Here is a 16,092-nt window from a genome sequence, read left to right as displayed (position 1 = left end):
TATTGTTATATATAGCTGGGCATCATTCCTTTAGGATGGCAGGCTCCAGCCTGGACCCTGCCCATGAGGGGCCTTGTAAGATGTCTCTTCCTCCATCACATAAGAGATGTGACTCTCTCCTTTTGCCTGCATCCTGCCCACAGAAAATGTTGTAATGTATTGCTGGACCCAGTCACCAGATGATGTGTCTCTCCTGCCAAGGCTGTGCCCACAGAGAGCATTTTGACATATCACTGGGCTCAGCACCCAGGTGAAATGACTCTGCTGCCTGTACTCTGCTTTAAGAGGGGATTGTAATATATCTGTCGCTGAGCACCTAGGTGATATGACTTCTGCCTGGTTCTGACCTCAGGAAAGATTGTGACATATCTTTGCCAAAAACCTACGTGATGTGAATCTGCTGCTGACTTCCTACCCACAGGTAGAATTGTGACATATATTTTGTCCAGCTCACAGGTTCATTAATCGCTCTTATACCTCAAACCAGCCAATAGAAGAGATACTGTCTCCTATAACTAGACTTAGGAAAATGAGAGAGATTATGGGTCTTCTCTATGTATTAAGGTCATAAAGCACTATTATTCTTTTACATATTATATAAAGCCCTTGAGTGGTACAGAAAGTGTCATTACAGGGCACACTAAACAGGTGAGACTGTGTTTCTTATATGCACATACCACCAACTGTTAAGACTGTCACCCTCACAGATGGACAGAGCCCATTGGAGAGGTCCTGAATTTCACACATTGACACAGCCCACAGTTTGTATTGTGACTGTCATATGTGAACATCCAGCTACAGTTGGGATGGTGACTCATTTCTAATTCTGGCAAGTTAGATCCTTTCTACCTGGATGTATTCAATGGAGAGATGTTGACTCTTATTCCTGGGTTTGGGGCCACAGGTAGGATCATGAGTCTGTAGATGCACAAAGGTCTCAGAGCATACTGTGACTTTAATGTGTGTGTGTATATATATATACACACATAACCATATACATATGATACCATATCTATATGTGATACAAAGGGTGTCATAACAGAGCATGGTATAGAGGTGAGATTATGACACTCATATATGTATACCCAGCTGGCAGTAAATATTGTCGTCATTCCACATGAACACAGCTCGCTCTTGAGGTTCTGAATCTACATCCAAAGAAAGTTGAAGATGGAAAACTGATTCATACATGGATTCGGTTCACAGGTAGGTTGGTGACCCTAAGACCAAGATCCAGCATATCTGTGAGGCTTTGACTCCACTAAAGGGACACAGTCTGTAGGAGGGATTGAGGCTCTTATGGATGGATTCCCTAAATTGTTGAGATTGTGAGTTATACACTTAGACCCAACATACAGGAGGTGGTGCCTCTCATATCTAGAACCAAGACATGTTTAGGATGCTTAATCTCATCTCTGGACCTTCCTGCAGCTGTGATTGTGACATATACCTCAGCCTAACACTTGAGAACTTTTACGCTCCTGCCTGGGCTCAGCCCACAGACTGGGTAGTGACATCTTGCTGCACCCAGCACTTAGTCAATGTCTTGGTTCTGCCCATAGAGACAACTTTGACATATTGTGGCTCCTCACACTTAGGTTATGTAACTCTCTTATCTGTGTCTTGCCCACATGGGTCATTGTGACATATTGCTGAGTCCAACATGAAGGTGATATAATCCTCCACCCTGTCCTCTGCCTACAGAAGGCATTGTTACATTTCTTTTGGTCCGTCAACGGTGTTGTTACTCTCTGGCTCACCCTTCTTTCAAGGGGTATTGGGACATTCTGCTGTACCCAGCACCTAGTTTATATAAATTTTTCTACTGCTTCGGCTGTGCCCAATGAGGGGCTATGAAGTATCTCTGGGCCCGGCACCTAGGTGATTTGATTCTTCTTTTTCTTTTCTTTTTTTTTTCTTTGAGACAGTTTCACTCTGTTGCCTAAGCTGGAATGCAGTGGTGGGATCTCGGCTTACTGCAGCTTCCGCCTCCTGGGTTTAAGCGATTCTCTCGCCTCAGCCTCTTGAGAAGCTGGGATTACAGGTACCTTCCACCATGCCTGGCTAATTTTGTAGAGACAGGGTTTCACCATGTTGACCAAGCTGGTCTTGAACTCCTGACCTCAGGCGATCCACCTATCTTGGCCTCCCAAAGTGCTAGGATTACAGGCGTGAACCACAATGCCTGGCTAGGTGAGAAAGCATCAGTATGACAAGGGCCATTTATAACTCTTGAGTTCTTAACAAAAGATGATATCTGCAAAATTAAGTGTTCTATTTAAGAAAAACATTGAGCAAGCTTATCCTGCATTTCTACACAAAGAGCACAATAACAGTATAATACACAACAGTAAAGCAAAATAAGTAAAATTATCCCAAGTAAACTAAATAAGGGCAGATGTTGAAACAAAGCTGATATGGGTTTACTACCTGATTCCAATATGTGTTCACAGTTAGAATAGTGATCCGGATTTATTTATTTATTTATTTATTTATTTATTTACTGAGATAGAGTCTCACTCTGTTGGCCAGGCTGGACTGCAGTGGCACAATCTCGACTCACTGCAACTCCACCTCCCAGGTTCAAGTGATCCTCCTGCCTTAGCCTCCCGAGTAGCTGGGATTACAGGGATGTGCCACCACTCCCGGCTAATTTTTGTATTTTTAGTAGAGACAGAGTTTCACCATGTTGGCCAGGCTGGTCTCGAACTCCTGACCTTGTGATCCACCCGCCTCGGCCTCCCAAAGTGCTGGGATTACAGGCATGAGCCACCGCACCTGGCCCCTGATCTGGATTTTTATATTACCCATCTCTCTTGTTTCTTTAGAGCTGAAGTCAGAGATCACTGGTGTGTTCACAGGAATAAGCAGAATTAGTCTAAATAGCAGAGAAAATACTCAAAAACAACAAATGAGACTAGTGTCTAATAACAGGTGTACGATAGTTCTTGAAACATAGTTTTTTTCTCTCTCCAGTCTTCCATTTCTACTAAAGACAAATCATGGTAAAACTGATTTACTTGCATAAAAAGCTTTAGTCTTAGAGTTGGCCTGATTATTTGTATAAAGTGCAGCAAAAATAATTATTTTTCACATGTGTTTTAAAAATTGGCTTTGATTTAACTATGTTGCATTAGAGGAATATCAGAAAAGACTTTTTAAAAGCCAAGCCCAGCCATGGGTTTTTACCATCAAATACCTATGAGTTGGTAGAGTTTCTCTCTTCTTGGGGTCCCAAGATAACTTTGGGCTCCTGGTTCTGTCAGAAAGAGACATTCCTGGCCAGGCATGGTGGCTCACACTTGTAATCCCAGCACTGTGGGAGGCCAAGGTGAGTGGATCACCTGAGGTCAGGAGTTTGAGATGAGCCTGCTCAACATGGTGAAAACCCATCTTTACATGAAATACTAATATTAGCTGGGTGTGGTAGCACTCACCTGTAGTCTCAGTTACTCAGGCACCTGAGGCAGGAGGATCACTTGAACCTGGGAAGCAGAGGTTGCAGTGAGTTGAAATCACACCATTGTACCCCAGGCTGGGTGACAGAAGGAAACTCTGTCTTAAAAAAAAAAAAAAAAAAAAAAAAAAAAAAAAAAGAAATGACATCCCTTACTTACCATGGGTCAGGAACCCTGCACAGGGACTGTGTAGACATAGTCGGAGGCCAGGTTTCCCAAAAGGCTTATATTGACTCTACAAATTCAATATGATTTCTTCAAGGAAAGCACCCCATTCCAGTCAAAGTCTGGTGAAATTACCGGTGTCTCCAATTGTGCTCTGTTGCAAAAGAAAACATCTTTATGGCACATATGCAAATAACTGTATTTCCATAAATTAAAAATACCAATAGGTTTCTACATTCTGGAGAAATCAGATAGAGAAAAACAAATATGCTCCAATTTTTTTTACAGAAATACACATTCCCCAGTTAAAAACTGTAAATAGCTATAAATATTTTGACTCTGAAAAACAAACAAAAAAAAAGGATTTGCAGCATTTTAAGAAAAAAGTCAAAAACTATCACTTTTGTTTTCTATTAGTTAAGTTTATGCCATAAACTCCTTTTCTGCTTGATATTCATTAACATTTCAGCTCTCCATGGGAGTCCTGAAAATTTTTCCTCTGTTCCAATGTTGCAGTCTCCAAAGTTATCAGAAACCTGCATTTAAAAGCACCCGGCGAAGTTCCATAGCAGACCATTAATCACCTCTTGAAGAGGATCAAATCAAGGCAACAATTGTCTGTGGGTGACAAAAAGTCTTAGGACAGCTGTACCTTATTTATTTACGCATTTATGTATGTATGTATGTATGTATGTATGTATTTATTTATTTATTTATTTAGAGACAGAGCCTCATCTTGCTCTGTTGCCCAGGCTGGAGTGCAATGGCACAATCTTGGCTCACTGGAACCTCCGTCTCCTGGGTTCAAGCAATTTTCCTGCCTCAGCCTCGGGAGTAGCTGGGATTACAGATGTCTGCTACCATGCCAGGCTAACTTTTTTATTATTATTATTTTTAGTAGAGACAGTGTTGCACCATATTGACCAGGCTGGTCTTGAACTTCTGACCTCAGGTGATCCACCTGCCTCAGTCTCCCAAAGTGCTGGGATTACAGATGTGAGCCACCATGCCCGGCCAACCCCCTAAATCTTAGAAAGGACTCCAGCCTTCCTAACTTGGGCCTCAAGCTTTTTATTAAGAGAAGTCTTTAACCCAGTATGTCTTAGGAGAGACTGTAACTCTCCTATGTTGGGCCTCTAACCCAATCCCATTTTTTACCCTGGTAAAATGTACCCCACTAGTTACCCAAAGTTGGCTAATTGGTTCTGCAGTTTATTTCCTTTCATTCAGTTTTCTCCTCAGTATAGTCCCTTTATAGTTTGCCAGAAAGCTGTTACTGAAAAGGGCTTTTAATCCAGACCCCAAGAAGTCAGGGTGAGCCCATGCAGTAAAACAAAAGCAAGTTTATTAGAGAAGTGAAGAAACAAACAAACAAAAAATGGCTGCTCCATAGGCAGAGCAGCTAATGTAATTCTTGTCTCTTAAATTGGCGTTGACCATAGGAGGGATTGAGACAATTCTGTAAGGCCAGCACCTAGGTGATGTGACTTTCATCTTTTGTTTGGACCCTGTGCACAAAAGGAAGAGTGGCTTATCACTGGACCTCACACACAGGTGATGTAACACTTCTGTCCAGGGTAATTGTGATGTGTTCCTGTGCCCATCACCCAGATAATGTGACTCGTCTCTTTTCCTGAGACCTTCCTAAGTGGGGATTGTGACATATTGCTTGGCCCAGTACCTATGTGATGTGACTCTCTTCTCTCATACCAGAGACTTGCACCTAGGGTAGTTGTGACATATAGCTGGGCTCAGCCCCTGGGTGTGACTCTTTTGATTATCCTCAGCTCTACCTACAAGGAGCACTGGGAAATACATCTTTGGGCCCCTCAATTAGGTGATGCGACTCCTCTTCCTGGACTCTTTCCTCAGGAGGTATTGTGACATATTCCTGGACGAAGTACCCAGGTAATGTAACTCTTTTCTACTGCTTGGACTCTACCCAAGGAGAGATTGTAATGTATCACTGGGCCAAGCACCTAGGTTACATGACTTTCCTCTTGTGTCTGAGTCTTGCATAAATTGTGTATTGTGACAAATAACTTGGTCTAAAACCTAGGTGATGAGATTCTTCTGCGTGGGCCCTGCCTACAGGGGTATTATGACATATCATTTTTTTTTAATCACCTATGTGATGTGCCTTTGTTTGTGTGTGTGTGCGTCCTGGCCCTGCCAAAAGTGGGGATTGTAACATCTCACTAAACTTAGTACCAAGGTGTTATGACTCTCCTTGTTTGCCTGGGCCGTGCATATATTTGGTACTGTGACGTATGGCTGAGACAAATACCTAGGGCATGACAGCCTCCTGCCTGGGTCCTGCCCACAAGGAGCCTTTTGGCTTATCTCTGCATCCATGAACTAGGAGATGTGACTCTTCTTTTCTGTCTGGGTTCTGCAAAAACAAGTGATTGTGACATATCATCAATCCAGCAACTAGACGATGTGATTTTTCTTCCCTGCTTGAGCCCTGGATATGTTGTGTATTGTGATATATGGCTGGGTCCAACATCAAGGTAATGTGACTCTCCTAAATGGAGTCTGCCCACAGGAGTATTATGACATATCTTTACATTTATCACCTTGGTTATGTGACTTTTTATTTCCCTGAGCCCTCTTGAATTAGGAATTGTGTCATATCGCTGAACCTAGCACCTAGTTGATGTGACTCTGTTTTATTGCCTGGGTTCTGCATTTTTTAAGTATTATGACATGTCCCTGATGACAACACCTAAAGAATTGGGAAGTACCTGCTTGTACTCTACCTGCGAGGGGACATTGTGACATATCTTTGCATCCATCAGCTGCTTCATTTGACCCTCCTCTCCTACCCATGTTTTGTTAATAGGAGAGATTGTGACATATCTCTGGAACCAGAACCTTGGTGATGTGACTATTCTCTCCTGCTGAAGCCATGCCCACACAAGGGAAAGTGACTTATCACTGGGCCCAGCACGCAGGTGATGTAATTCTTCTGCCTGGTTTTTGTACCCAGGAGCCATTGTAATCTATCTCTGGGCCCATCATTTAAATGATGTGACTATCCTTTTCTTCCTGAGCCCTATTCACAGGGAAAATAGTGACACATCTGTGGGGTTCTCACTGAAATGATGTTACTCTCTTGCCTGGGCTCACCTCCCAAGGGAACTGTGACAAATTACTGGACCAAGCACCTAGGTGATGTGGCTCTGACAAAGGAGAAATTGTGATGTACCACTGTTTCCAGCACCCAAGAGATCTGACTCTCCTGTTTTGCATGGGCCCTGCATTTATTGTGTATTTTGACATATGGCTTGGTCCAACACCTAGGTGATGTGACTCTCTACTTCTTCCTGGGCCATGCCAAAGAAGAGGATTGTGACATATCACTGGATCCAGCACCTAGGTGATGTAAATCTTTTCTTTTGCTGAGCCATGCATATTTTTGGTATTGTGACATGTCACTGGACCCAACACCTACAGAACTGGATCAGAGGCTACTGAATAAGCCCTGCCCATAGGCAGCCTTGTGACATATGTCTGCATCTATCACCAAAGTGGTGTGACTCTTTTTCTGCCTGCATCCTGCACATAGAGAAGATTGTGACATATCGCTGGGACCAGTAACCAGGTGATGTTTCTTTTCTGGCAGGTCTTTTCCCACAGGGAGCATTGTGAAATATCACTGGGCTCAGCCACCAGGTTATGTGACCCTTCTGCCTGTGCCCTGCTTCCAGGAAATATTGTGACATCCCTCATACAGCATCCAGGTGATGTGACTCTTCTGCTCATTTTCTACTTGTAGTTGGGATTGTGACAAATATCCTGGCCCAACTCCTAGGTTCTATGATGATTCCCATACCTGGAATCAGCCAATAGGGGAGATAGTGTCTCTTGTATTGTAGCTTAGGGAAACAAGTAAGATCCTGGGCCTCCTCTTTGTATGAATGTCATAAAGAATTACCATTCTGACTGGGCACGGTGGCTCATGCCTGTAATCCCAGTACTTTGGGAGGCCAAGGTGGGTGGCTCACAAAGTCAGGAGTTGGAGACCAGCCTGGCCAACATAGTGAAACTCCATCTCTACTGAATATATAAAAATTAGCTGGGTGTGGTGGCATGCGCCTGTAGTCCTAGCTACTCAAGAGGCTGAAGCAGGAGAATCACTTGAACTTGGAGGCAGAGGTTGTAGTGAGCCGAGATCATGTCATTGCACTCCAGCCTGGGTGACAGAGTGAGATGAGGCTTCCTCTCAAAAAAAAAAAAAAAAAAAAAAGAATTACCAATCTTTGGTGTATTTCATAAACCTTTTGGGTGGCACAAAGAGTGTCTTCACAGGGCTTAGCACACAGGAGAGATTGTTTCTAAAATGCAGAAACTGCCAACTGTTAGGATTGTCACCCTCACACATGGCAAAAGCCAACTGGTGAGCTCCTGAATCTCACAGGTGGACACAGTTCAAAGTTGGAATTGTTACTGTCATATATTAACATTTGGCCACAATTAATAAATTATTATCATTAATAAATGCAATGCATAGGCAGGTGAAGACTCTCCAATCTAGACCCTGCTGACTACAGAGTGAGGACTCTCTAATCTGGACCCTGCCAACTATGCTCATACCTGAACTTAGGGTCACAGATATAATCATGGGTCTATACTAGCAGAAAGGTCTCAGAGCAGACTGTGACTTTTATGCACACTCTATAAAGCCCTCAGGCAGTGCAGAAAGTGTTCCAACAGAGCTCAGCACACAGGTGAGATTGTGCCACTCATATGCACACCCAGTCAACAGTAAAGATTGTTATTCTGTCTCGTGAAAACAGCCAATGATTGAGCTTCTGAATCTCAGACTTGGAGGCAGTCAAAAGTTAGAAAATTGACTATCATACCTGGATCCCATTCACGGGTGGGTTGGTGACTCTCAGATTCAACACAACTCTGAGGCTGTGAGTTCACTAAGGACATACAGTCCACACGAGGAATTAAGGGTCTCATGGACAGATTATACTACCATCTAGATTGTGACTCTTTACGTAGGCCCAACATACATGAGCTACTGAATCTTACACCTAGAACCTAGACATATACGGGATTGTTAATCTCATACCTGGACATTCCTGCAGGTGTGATTGTGACATAGATTCTGCCCATCACATGAGTGATTTAACTCTACTCCCTGGGCCCAGCCCAGAGCTGAAATTATAAAATTTCACTGAAAGCAGCAATTAGGTGATGTAGCTGCATGCTCCTGCCTTAGCGTTGCCAAAAGGGAGTGTTGTGACATATTGCTTGGCCTTGCACCCAGGTGATGTGAGTCTCTTCTGCCTCCATGCTGCCCACAGGCAGCACTGTCACATATCACTTGGCACCACATTCAGGTTATGTGATTCCCCTGCCTGTGCCCTGCCCATATGGGCAATTTTGACATGTTGCTGAGTCCGATACCCAGGTGATGTAACTCTCTGGCCTGGCCCTGCCTAGAAGGTTTTTTGTGACATATCTGTGCACCAATCAACTTTGTGTTTTGATAATCCTCTTGTACCAATTTCTGCTCAAAAGAAGGATTTTGACAAATAATTGGGACCAGCACCTAGCTGACGTTACTCTACTCTTCTTTCAAGGTTTGGTTTGCAGGGGATGTTGTGACATCTGTAGGCTAACAGACAGGTGATATTCTTCTGCCTTGGCTCTTTCAAAATAAAGCATTTTTACATAGTGCTGTGCCCAGCACCACAGTGACTGAGTCTCCTGCCTAGACTCTGCTCACTGAAAGATTGTAACATATCTCTAGACCCATTAACTATTTGATGTGAGTCTCTTCTTTTACCTTGTCTTTTCCCACAAAAGATATTGTGATACATCTCTGGGCCCAGCACGTAGGTGATGTGACTTATTCTGCCTGGGTCATGCCCATAGAAGGAAGAGTAACTTACTACCAGGCCCACCACAGACATGCTGAGATACTTCTGCCTGTTGCTTGCCCACAGGATGCATATGCCGTATTTCTGGGCCCATCACCTAGATGATGGGACTCTCCTCTTCTTTCTAGTACCAGTATACAGTTGGAATTGTGATGCATTTGTTTAGCTCAGCAGCTACATGATGTGACCCTCTTCTCATGAGATTCCTGCCCACTTGGGTAATTGCAACATATAATGTAGCCTAGTTTCTAGGATACCTGACTCTTCTCTTATTCCTGAGCCTTACACAGAATAGGCAATATCTCTGGGCTTCTCACCTAGGTGGGGTTGCACTCCTCCCTAATCTCTCCCTTCAGGGAATATTTTGACATATAGCTAGACCCAACACCTGGGTAATAAGTGTGTGGGCTCTGTCCAAGAAGAAATTGGGATGTATTGCTAGGCTCAGTACCTAAGTTATGTGACTCTTCTCTCCTGCCTGGGCCCTGCATACATTGTGTATTTTGACATATCGTGGGCTCAAACACGTAGGAAATTGGCAATTTCTACCTGTGGCCTGCCCACAGGTGATGTATCGCTGCATCATGACCTAAGAGATATGACCCTTGTTTTTAGCCTCCACTTTGCCCACATGGAAAATTGTGACATATCACTGGGCCCAGCAACAAGGTGATGAGTTTGTTTTGCCTGCACCTTGCCCTCAGAAAACAGTGGAACATAGCCCTTGGCCTAGCACTAAGGTGATGTTTCTTTTATCCCTGGTCTTTGGCCTCAAAAATGACTGTGACATAAACCTTTCCCAGCTCTCTGGCAATGTGACCATCCTGTTCACTCTCTACTGACAAATGGGATTGTAACATACATCTTGGCCTGGCTTACAGGTGCAATAATGACTCAGCAGTCACCAGGAGAGATACCGTCTCTTGTAGCTAAGCTTAGAGAAATGGGTAAGATTCTGGGTCTTCTTTTGGTAGGAAGGTCATAGATTATTTCCACTCCCTCACATACTGTATAAAGCCCTCAGATGATACAGAGAGTGTCTTTACAGGGCCCAGCACACAGGCGAGACTGTTTTTCTTGTGTGCATACCCCACCAATTATTAGGATTATTGCATTCATGCAAGAACACAGTGTACTGGTGAGGTCTTGAACTTCATACTTGGACTCAGTTTACAGTTGGAATTGTGATGGTTATATGTAAACATCCGACCACAATTGAGATGGTGACTCATTTCTAAAACCATCTCATAGGCAATTGAGGAATCTCCTCTCTGGACCAAGTCAGTTAAAGAGATGTTGACTCTTGTACATGGGCTTAGGGCCACAGGTACAATCATGGGTTCATACCAGCATGGAGGTCTCAGAGCAAATTCTGACTCTCATGAATAGTGTATAAAGCCCTTGAATAGTAGAGAGACTGTCCTCACAGGGCCCAGCACACAGGTAATATTGTGACACTCTTATGCACAGGTAGCCAATAGTAAAGGCTGTCATCCTTCCACATGAACACAACCCACTGTTGAGGTTCTGAATCTCCCACTCAGAGGCAGTGGGAAGTTGAAGAATTAACTCTTATATGTGGATCTGACCCATAGGCTGGTTGGTTACTCTCAGACGAAGATTCCCCACAGCTGTGAGGCTGTGGCTTCAATAAGGGGACACAGTCTTCAGGAAGGATTGGGTCTTCTGTGTACAAATCTGGCCCATTGTTGAAATTGTGACTCAGGTACTTAAACCAAACCTACAAAAGGTGTTGACTCTTATACCTGAAACTGGGACATGTGTGGGATTGTTAATTTCATTTCAGGACCTTCCTGCTGGTGTGATTCTGATGTATGCTTCTGCCCAGAATCTGAGCGATTTGACTTCCCAGCCCCCAGTAGGGATTATGACATATCACATGGCCAAGCACTTAGCTGATGTGACCTATTCTTTGCCTTGGCTCTGCCCATAGAGGGCATTGTGATGCACTGTCAGGCCCTGCACCCAGGCTATGTGATTTCTGCCTGTACCCTGACCACATTGGCTCTTTTGACATATTACACTGTCCAACACTCAAGTGATGTTACACTTCTGCCTGTGCCCTTCCTACAGGGGACATTATGAAATATCTCTATGCCCATCACCCGTGTATGTTGACTCTCTTCTTCTGCATGGATTCTGCTCACAGGGGGATTGAGACATATCTGGGCTCAGCACTCAGCTGATGTGACGCTTCTCTCTCTTTTTTTTTTTTTTGAGATGGAGTCTCGCTCCATCACCTAGGCTGGAGTGCAGTAGCGCAATCTTGGCTCACTGCAACCTCTGCTGCTTGGTTCAAGTAATTCTTCTGTCTCAGCCTCCTGAATAGCTGGGACTACAGGTGCCTGCCACCACACTTGGTGTATTTTGTACTTTTAGTAGAGACGGGGCTTCACCTTGTTGGTCAGGCTGGTCTCAAACTCCTGATCTCGGGTGATCCACCCTCCTCAGCCTCCCAAAGTACTGGGATTACAGGCATGAGCCACCGCACCCAGCCAATGCTTCTTGTTTTCCTGTGTTCTTCTCCCACAAAATATAGTGGCCCAGCACAAAGGTGATGTGAGTCTCTTGCCTGACCCTTGCTCACAGGAACATTGTGAAATATCTCTTGGCCCATCAACTATTTGATGTGAGTCTCCTCTGTTACCTGGGCTTTGCCTATGGAAGACATTGTGACATATCACTGGGCCCAGCACCCAGGTGGTTTGATTTGCCTCTTCCGACTGGGCCATGCCAACAGATAAAATAGTAACTTATCACAGGGTCCAGCACACAGGTGCTGTTGCTCTTCTGCCTGGTCCCTGCCCACAGGTGTCATTGATACATATCTTTGGTCCCAACAAGTAGATGATGTGACTCTTTACTTCATTCTGAGAACTGTACACAGTGGGGATTGTGACATATCGCTAGGCCCAGCATTTATGTGATGTAATTCTCATGCCTAGGCCCTGCCCACTGCAGTGATTATGACATATATCTGGGTGCAGCCTCTAGGTTATGTGACTCTCCTCTTTTCCATGATCCCTACTCATAGCATGAATTGTGACATATGTCAGGTTTTCTCACTTAGGTCATGTGACTTTCTTGTCTTTGCGCTTCCATCAGGGGGCATTGTGACATATAGCTAATTCCATTATCTGGGTGATTTGACTCTCCTCACCTGCCTGTGCACCACCCAAAGGGGACATTGTGACAAATCCCTGAACCAATTTTCTACATAATGTGCCTCTTCTCCGTTGCAAGAGACATGCCCAAAAAAGGGATTGTGGCATATCTCTGAGCCCAGCACCCGAACGTTGTAACTCTCCTGCCTGGGCTGTGCCTAGAGAAAATATAATATGTCACTGGGCCCTACATGCAAGTGATCTGATTCTCCAGCCTGGGCCTTGCCCATAGGGGAGATTGAGACGTATTGCAGGTGAAGAATTCAGGTGATGTTACTCTCATTTCTTAGCCTTTCCCACAGGTAAGATTGTGAAATATAATGTGGTCCAGCACACAGATGAGATTTGTATTCTTGTATGCAATCCCAGACAACAGTTACTATTGTCACTATAACACATGGACAAAGACCACCTTTGAGGTCCTCAGTCTCATGAGTGAATGCAGTCAACAGCTGCAATTGTGACTGTCATATGTATATCTTGCCAGAAGTGAGGTGGTAACTTATTTCTGGATTCAGCTCACAGGAATTGTGATGACTCTCAAACATGGGCCCAGCCAATAAGAGAGATGTTGACTCTGGTAGCTAGGCTTTGGGGTCTAGGTCTTTTACTTGTAGGAAGGTAACAGAAGACTATGACACTCGCACATATAGTATAAAGCTTTTGGGCAATACAGAGTGTCATTACAAGACTGAGTACACAGGTGACATTGTGGATCTCCTATACACACCTAGCCAACAGTTTGAATTGCCACCCTCACACATAGGCCGAGCTTACTGGTGAGGGCCTGAGTCTCACACATGAACCTATTCCACCAGTTGGATGGTGGAAGATTTCTGAACCCAATTCACTTGCCCAATAAACCCGCCAATAGAAGATATGTTGATGCATGTACCTAGGCTTAGGGTAACAGGTAAGGTTTTGGGTTTTCTACTTGTATAAATGTCACAGAGGATTACCATGCTCACTAATATTGTATAATGCCCTCAGATTGTACAGAAAGTGTCATTACATAACTCAGCAAAATTTGAGATTGTGACTCTCAAATGCACACCCAGCAAACAGTAAGAATTGTCCCCCACACATATGAACAGAACCCACTGGTGAGGTTCTGAAACTCACTTACAGATGCAGTCCACAGTTAGAATTTTTAATGTCATGTGTGGATCCAGCCACAGGTGGGAGGGTGACTCATAAAACCCAACTAAGAGGCACAGCAATGACTTTCATACCTGGACCCAGACAATAGGACAGATGTTGACTCTCATACCTAAGCTTAGGGCAACAGGCAAGATCATGAATTTATAGCAGTGGTAATATCTCACAGGGGATTGTGACTGTCACCCAATCAATGTAAAGCCCTCAGGTGGTACAAAGAGTGTCATAAGAGGACCCAGAACAAGCTGAGATTTTAATTCTCGCATGCACTTCTAACGCCTAGTAAAAATTGTCACCCTCCTGCATGGATACAGAAAACCGTTGAGCTTCTGAATCTCACACTTGGACGCAGTCAAAAGTTGGGATTGTAATTGTTTTATGTGGATTTTGTCTACAGGTGGATGGTGACTCTAAGACCAGGATTCAACACACCTAGAAGGCTTCGACTCTGATATGAGTCACAGAAGGCTCTGCGACTCTTCTATTTTCTCTAGGTCATGCAAATGGAGGTGGATTGTGACATATCTTAGGGCCAACACAACACACAGTCTACAGGTGGAATTGGGAGTCTCATGCGTGGATCCAGTTCATCACTGATATTGTGACTCACGTACTTGGATGCAACTCACAGGAGGTGTTGACTCTTTTACCTGAAACTGGGACATGTGTGGAATTGTGAATCTTAGCCCTAGATCTTCCCACAAGTATGATTGTGACATATACTTTTGCCTAGCACTTGAGTGATTTTAATTCCCTGCCTGGGCCCAGCTCTCAGAAAAGATTGTGATGTGACTCTCTTGCTTAAGCCCTACCTACAGAGGGTATTGTGAAATTTCACTGGGCCCAGCACTTAGGTCATGTGACTCTTATTTTCAGCCTGGGCCCTGTCCACAAAGTCACTGTGAGATGTCACTGAGCCCAGCACCTCTGTGATGTGACTGTACTGCCTGGGCCCTGGCCACAGTAGGTATTGTGAAATACCTTTGCCTGCATTCTGCCTACCTCCCAGCAAAAAAAAAAAAAAAAAAAAAAATGACATACCACAAGCCCAAGCACTTAGGTGATATAATTCTCCTCTTCTGCCTGGGCTTTGGCCTCAGGGGAGATTGAAACATTGTACTGAGCCCAGATTGCAGGTGATGTGACCCTCTATCTTAGGCTCTGCCCACAGGAGGTATTGTGACAGATCTCTATGGTCATAATTTAGGTGCTGTGACTCTTCTATTTTCTCTAGGTCACGCAAATGGAGGGGGATTGTGACATATCATAGAGCCAACACAAAAATAATGTAAAACTCCTGCCTGAGCCATGCCCATAAAAGGCATTCTGACATATCACCAGTCACAGCACTCAGGTTATGTAACTCTCTTTCCTGAGCCCTGCCCACAAGGCATATTGTAACGTATCTTTAGCCTAGAACTTAAAATATGTGACTCTCTTAGCTTGTTTCTTTTCCGCAGGTGGGATTTTGACATATAACTGCACCCAGCACACAGGTGAGATTGTGACTCTTGTATGCTCATCCTGCCAAAAGTTGAGTGTCACCCTCACAAATGGACAGAGACTTCTGGTTAGGTCTTGGATCTTGCACATGGATGCAGTCCACAGTTGGAATGTCACATGTAGATCCAGCCACAGGTGTGATGTTGACCTATTTATAAAGTTAGTTTACAGGCACATTGATTACTCTCATACCTGGATCCAGCCAATAAAATATATGTTGACTATTATAGATAGGTTTGAGGAAACTGGTAGGGTCCTGGGTCTCCTACCTGTATGACAGTCACGGAAGATTATGACACTTATGGAAATTACATAAAGTCCTCTGGCAATACAAAATTTTATCACAGGGCCCAGCACACCGGTGAGATTATGATTTTAATATGCAGACAAAGCTAACAGTTAGTATTGTTACCTTCACATATAAACAGAGCCCACTGGTGAGGTTCTAAATCTCACACACCAAAAAAATTCACAGTTGGAATTGTGACTGTGATATGTGAATCTGCCCACTGATGGAATGCTGACTCATTTCTGGATTCAGCTTAGAAAAATGGTGATGACTGTTTCACCTGGACTCAGCCAAATGGAGAGATGTTGACTCTCTTAACTAGGTGTGATGGTTAATACTGTGTGTCAACTTGGCTGGATTGAAGGATACAAAGTATTAAATCTGGGTGTGTCTGTGAGGGTGCTGCCAAAGGAGATTAACAACTGAGTCAGTTG

General features: G+C 44.0%; 1 long non-coding RNA gene across 1 annotated transcript; it reads left to right on the top strand.

Annotated features, from left to right (window-relative positions):
* Positions 1–5,329: 5,329 nt before the first annotated feature.
* LOC129020606 (uncharacterized) lies at positions 5,330–14,588 on the top strand. Its single transcript, XR_008495862.2, has 3 exons — positions 5,330–5,531; positions 6,469–7,230; positions 14,264–14,588. It is a non-coding gene; the product is annotated as an uncharacterized LOC129020606 (long non-coding RNA).
* Positions 14,589–16,092: the final 1,504 nt, after the last annotated feature.

This window comes from Pongo pygmaeus, chromosome 20, assembly GCF_028885625.2.
Source record: "Pongo pygmaeus isolate AG05252 chromosome 20, NHGRI_mPonPyg2-v2.0_pri, whole genome shotgun sequence".
Classification (NCBI taxonomy): domain Eukaryota; kingdom Metazoa; phylum Chordata; class Mammalia; order Primates; family Hominidae; genus Pongo; species Pongo pygmaeus.
This window is presented reverse-complemented; position numbering and strand designations above follow the sequence as displayed.